Source organism: Gobio gobio, assembly GCF_949357685.1.
Source record: "Gobio gobio genome assembly, chromosome: 10".
Taxonomy (NCBI): domain Eukaryota; kingdom Metazoa; phylum Chordata; class Actinopteri; order Cypriniformes; family Gobionidae; genus Gobio; species Gobio gobio.
Window position 1 is genome coordinate 54,075,429 of NC_137116.1, and position 6,000 is coordinate 54,081,428.

A 6,000-nucleotide genomic window follows, 5' to 3' on the forward strand; every position below is an offset into this window, starting at 1 on the left:
GCGGCTGGAAAAATGATCAAGCTAATTTTTTTTATCGTGCGATTAATTGATTTATTGACTATCGCGACAGGCCTAAGAGGCGGCACAATTACAACGATCATTCTATAATCCCACCCATTTTAAAGCGGTGCTAACTGCAGTGGAAAACCAAACCGAGCCAAAGCAAGCCGTCCCGAACCGAGTCGTACCACACAGTGGAAAAGCGCTATTGGTTACGTCAAAACCGTGACCAAGCCGTTCACACAGAACACATTTTCTGCAATGCTTTTCCATTGTTCCCATGTAAACAAGCACTAGACAGACATATTTGACAATTGCACTCGCTTGTTTAGAAAGCCATGTAAAGTTAAAAGAAGTGCAACTTTAAAAAAAACTTCTTTTTTTTCAATTCCACTGCATCTCATGTTTTTTAAACGCAAAGAAGTACTCTGTGTGATCGGCGCTTTGGTTATTTATATTTAAACTATGCATAAATACATGATGCTGTTTTGTTTATAATTGTTTATGCAATTTACTCAATTTGATTTTATTTATGTTATGCACTTTATTGTACAGATAGTCATGTTATTTATTTGCTTTGAATAAACAGTTGACTGTGGTGCATTAATATTTTGCTTATGTAGCCTCAGGAGAACAGACAAAAGCTTTTACCCCCTAACTGAAATTATGCCTTTTAAATTCGAATATAATTCAAATATTAGTCATATTTAAGCATAACATTTGAATTTAAACCTATTAATAATAAATCATAAACAAGTATAAATTAGGGTTGTCAAAGATTAATCACATCCAAAATAAAAGTTTGTGTTTACATAATATATGTGTGTGTACTCTGTTAATTATTATTTTTATATAAATACACACACAAGCATGTATATATTTAAGATTTTTTTTTTTATATATATATAAAACATTTATATTTATATATATTATTGATTATATAAATGTATATACAGTATATACATGCAAATATTTCTTAAATATATACATGAATGTGTGTGTATTTATATATAAATAATAATTAACAGAGTACACACACATATATTATGTAAACACAAACCTTTATTTTGGATGCGATTAATCGATAAATCTTTTGACAGCCCTAGTATAAATACACCGAGTAGGTTACATGCATGTGAGTGAATTTAAGAATGCTTCTTGTAACGGAGTTGTTGAATTCTGTGGTCTCTGTGTGATATTGTTAATGTGAATTTGAGTGGTGATCTAATTGTGTTGCTAGGATGGCATGCATGTGGTGAACCCGTTGCCATGGTGCCCGCACTTGGAGTCAGTGCGACGGTGCCCGCAGGTGGCATTGATGTCTTCCTGCCGTGTGAAGAGTGTGGACGTGATGTTGAAAACTGGATCTGCCTCTTCTGCTACAAGGTAACAGCTAATGATGCTCAAAATCACATGAGATTTAGACGTCCCATTGCTGACGGTGGTACAAACTGGGTCTCATCCACTAACGTGTGTGAAATCTGCATACAAACAACGCTCACAAGCAAATCCTCATCCAGTAATCAGCAATAGCTACTATAACATTTCTAATAGAATGTTATGATTACATTTTCTACATAGATCATCTTAAATAGTATAGTATAGTTCCTAGCCATATCGGGCTAGAAAATCACAACTTTTCATTTTCCGTCGGTCTTATTATACGATATTATATCGTATTATACTTATTATACTGCAGAAGAGTCAAGTTTTAAATAGGAAAAATATGGAAACTCTTTGGTCATTTTTTGAGCGAGATGCTAACGTCTAATCAGATTCAATGATCTATGCTAAGCTATGCTAAAAGTGCAACCGCCAGACCCGGAGATCGGCTGAATGGATTCAAAAACGGTAAAACTCAACTGTTCAACTCTAGGGGAGTCGGAAAATTAGCCTATTTTCAAAAAAAGTGGCGTGTTCCTTTAAGATGCAGGTACATGTATGATTTAGCACATGATTCAGGCGAGAGTGTATGGAGATGTTTTGTGCACATTACTAACTTTGAGTATGTGGACACTCTTTAAGAATACTCCAGATTCATACATTTTTGAGGTCAAAGGGGGATAGTTCACCCAAAAATGAAAATGTGCTGTTCATGCAGGTGTCTATTTTTCTTCAGTAGAAATGTAGAGATTTTTAGCTGAAACCGTAGTCATTGGTGATTCATATAATGCAAGTCAAGGGCTACCGTCACTTAGAGAGTCAAATAAACATATACAGGCAAAACAAAATGAATGCCCATGGCTCCTGACGACACATTGAGGTTTTATGGAACGATCGGTCTGTGCAAGAAGCTGAACATTATTCCCTGTAATCCACAGCCTTGTGAATTTGTCATCAGAAGTTCTCCTGTGCAAATAAATATGAATAATCCACACAATTAGTAGTGATTAAGATGCATTATTTTTTTTATTACAAGATTCGATGAGTATTTTTCTTCTTTTCTTATTTGAGATCACATATGAATAGTTTAAAGGGTTAGTTCACCCAAAAATGAAAATTCTGTCATTAATTACTTACCCTCATGTCGTTGGACACCCGTCAGACCTCCGTTCATCTTCAGAACACAAATGAAGATATTTTAGTGTAAATCTGATGGCTCTGAAAGGCCTCCATTGGCTCAATGCACTTTACACACTCAAGACCCTTAAAAGGCACTACAGGGAGTGCAGAATTATTAGGCACGTTGATTTTCTGATCATATTTTTTTTCCAGGCACATTTGACCAATTCCAAACCACAGTAATCCTAATAACTACTATTGATTTAGTATTTAATAATGTATAAGTGATATATAATTGTTCATGAAGGCTGGAAATGAAAATCACCTTATATTCAGGTGTGCAGAATTATTAGGCATGTTTTCTTTTACAGATAAATTGAGCCAAAAAAGAGATTTAACTCAGACTGAAAAGTCAAAAAGTATTAAATGCCCATGAGAAGGATGCAATACTAATGCAATACTAGACATTGCAGTTAAGGCGTGACCATTGGACAGTGAAATGCTCGTTGGGTCAGCAGGATCTGACAAAAACAGGTAGTGAAGAAAAGACACCTGTTAACTGCAAAAGAATTAAGAATTAAGGTGAAGAATTAAGGGTGAAACCATCAGGAACCCTTTAGTCTCCAGCGCCACCATTTTCCAGAGCTGAACCTACCTGGAGTCTCCAGAAGTGAAGGTGTCAGGATCTCAGAGACTTCAGTTAGGTAAAGAATCCTAAAAAATGACCCCCACTAGATAAGAATCACAAGCTGAAGTGTTGTAAAATACATGAAGAAGGTTTTTTTATAGGCTTTATAGGTTTTATAGGTTGAGAATGACTCTTGAAGGACCAGCACCACATCCTCTAGTACCACTGTTTGAATCTGGCAGTACGTTTTGGGAGTTCATTTTTAGTCCATCTCTGCAAAACGGACTTCAGGATGGACTAAAATGAACTCCCAAAACGTACTGCCAGATTCAAACAGTGGTACTAGAGGATGTGGTGCTGGTCCTTCAAGAGTCATTCTCAACCTATAAAACCTATAAAGCCTATAAAAAAACCTTCTTCATGTATTTTACAACACTTCAGCTTATGATTCTTATCTAGTGGGGTCATTTTTAGGATTCTTTACCTAACTGAAGTCTCTGAGATCCTGACACCTTCACTTCTGGAGACTCCAGGTAGGTTCAGCTCTGGAAAATGGTGGCGCTGGAGACTAAAGGCTTCCTGATGGTTTCACCCTTAATTCTTCACCTTAATTCTTAATTCTTTTGCAGTTAACAGGTGTCTTTTCTTCACTACCTGTTTTTGTCAGATCCTGCTGACCCAACGAGCATTTCACTGTCCAATGGTCATGCCTTAACTGCAATGTCTAGTATTGCATTAGTATTGCATCCTTCTCATGGGCATTTAATACTTTTTGACTTTTCAGTCTGAGTTAAATCTCTTTTTTGGCTCAATTTATCTGTAAAAGAAAACATGCCTAATAATTCTGCACACCTGAATATAAGGTGATTTTCATTTCCAGCCTTCATGAACAATTATATATCACTTATACATTATTAAATACTAAATCAATAGTAGTTATTAGGATTACTGTGGTTTGGAATTGGTCAAAATGTGCCTGGAAAAAAAATATGATCAGAAAATCAACGTGCCTAATAATTCTGCACTCCCTGTAGTGCCTTTTAAGGGTCTTGAGAGTGTAAAGTGCATTGTGCCAATGGAGGCCTTTCAGAGCATCAGATTTACACTAAAATATCTTCATTTGTGTCTGAAGATGAACGGAGGTCTGACGGGTGTCGAACGACATGAGGGTAAGTAATTAATGACAGAATTTTCATTTTTGGGTGAACTAACCCTTTAAAGATTGTACAGGCACTCAGTTTTTTCCTCTCTTTTTTTTCAGGTGCTCTGCGGGCGTTATGTGAACCAGCACATGGTGACCCACGGGCAGGTGTCCGGTCATCCTCTGGTGCTGAGCTTCGCTGATCTTTCTGTCTGTGCTACGCCTGCGAATCATACATCCACAACCAGGTTTGTGCCGCCCACATCACAGGCCTCTTTTGATGAATGGCACCATTAATGTTGATCTGCAACATGAATGAATGATGCACTTCATGAGATTGGCATTACTGCTACTTGACTCTGTGTGACTGTTGTGTATGTTTTCCAAAGATTCAGATCAACAGCTGTGTAACTGTGTCTGTCTGTCTCTGCACACACAGGTGCTCCATGAAGCCAAAAACGCTGCTCACCTCGTGAAGTTTGGAGAGGGAATTCTTCTTTCAACTAAACCAGCAGAGAGAAGGAAGTGTGTGTGTGTGTGTGTGTGTGTGTTGTGAGATGGTTGTTGTTTGTATGTATATAGATGCAGTGAAAATGACACCAAACTGAGCTGCAGTGGAAGCAAATTTTCCTTCTCACTTGTGTCTTAAAGGGTTAGTTCACCCAAAAATTTAAATTAGCCCTCGATTTACTCTCCCTCAAGTCATCCTAGGTGTGTATGACATTCTTCTTTCAGACGAACACAATATATTATATTAAAAATGTTCTGGCAGTGAATGGTTGTGTCGTTTTTGAAGTCCATTAAAGTGCATCTATCCATCATATAACTGCTCCACACGGCTCCAGGGTTAATAAAGGCCTTTTGAAGCGAAGTGGTGCGCTTGTGTGAGAAAAATATCCATATTTAAAACTTTATAGACTAAAATAACTAGCTTCCGGCGGTCAGCGGTACACAAGTCGACTAAATGAGATGCTCCTGTACATCACGGGTCACTCTTTAGTCGACTCGTGTACGCTGACCACCGGAAGCTAGTTATTTTAGTCTATAAAGTTTAAAAATATGGATATTTTTCACCACTTCGCTTCAGAAGGCCTTTATAACCCCCAGAGCCGTGTGGAGCAGTTATATGATGGATAGATGCACTTTTATGACACAACCATTCACTGCCATTATAAAGCTTGGAAGAGCAGGACATTTTTATATAACTCTGATTGTGTTCGTCTGAAAGAAGAATGTCATACACACCTAGGATGACTCGAGGGAGAGGAATCATGGGCTAATTTTCATTTTTGGGTGAACTATCCCTTTAAACATATTTCATAGATTCTCATTGTGTCAATAATGCCAAATACACATTTTATGAATGGAATCGGTTTCATCTTAAAGAAAATAATTTTTTAAAAGGTGCACTCCTCTGCAAATTGTTAAAGTAATTTTGTAAGTTATTGCAGAAGTGCGGTAGTGTGAAGCTGTAGTGTTTAGTTGTGACACACTCCGGTTTTCATCGTATCACTCCAGGCCAAGACATTCAAACTGTGGAAATTACAAAACAACCTTAAACTTAAAGCAATAAAAAGTGCAATATTTCCCAAAACAGTGTTATTTTGTGTTTTTGTATATTTCCATTATGATATTTTTTTGCACGCGTATAGTGGCACAAACGTTTGGAAACTCTCTCTGTGTAACTGTTGGTACATGTTGCAATCTAAATAAAACCCGTCTGTTCCTT

The 6,000-nt window shown here is 37.1% G+C and overlaps 1 protein-coding gene across 2 annotated transcripts in view; it reads left to right on the top strand.

The window, feature by feature from the left end:
• The window catches only part of hdac6 (histone deacetylase 6), a 66,963-nt gene that overhangs the window by 47,214 nt on the left and 13,749 nt on the right, over nt 1-6,000 (top strand). The window contains exons 26-28 of one of the 2 annotated variants that reach the window (XR_013817372.1): nt 1,241-1,386; nt 4,392-4,519; nt 4,711-4,832. The exons of the other annotated variant lie outside the window; for it this stretch is intronic. The gene's annotated coding sequence lies outside the window, so the exon portion shown is untranslated. Of the gene's footprint in view, nt 1-1,240; nt 1,387-4,391; nt 4,520-4,710; nt 4,833-6,000 lie in introns of those variants that run through there. 2 annotated transcript variants of the gene reach the window in all.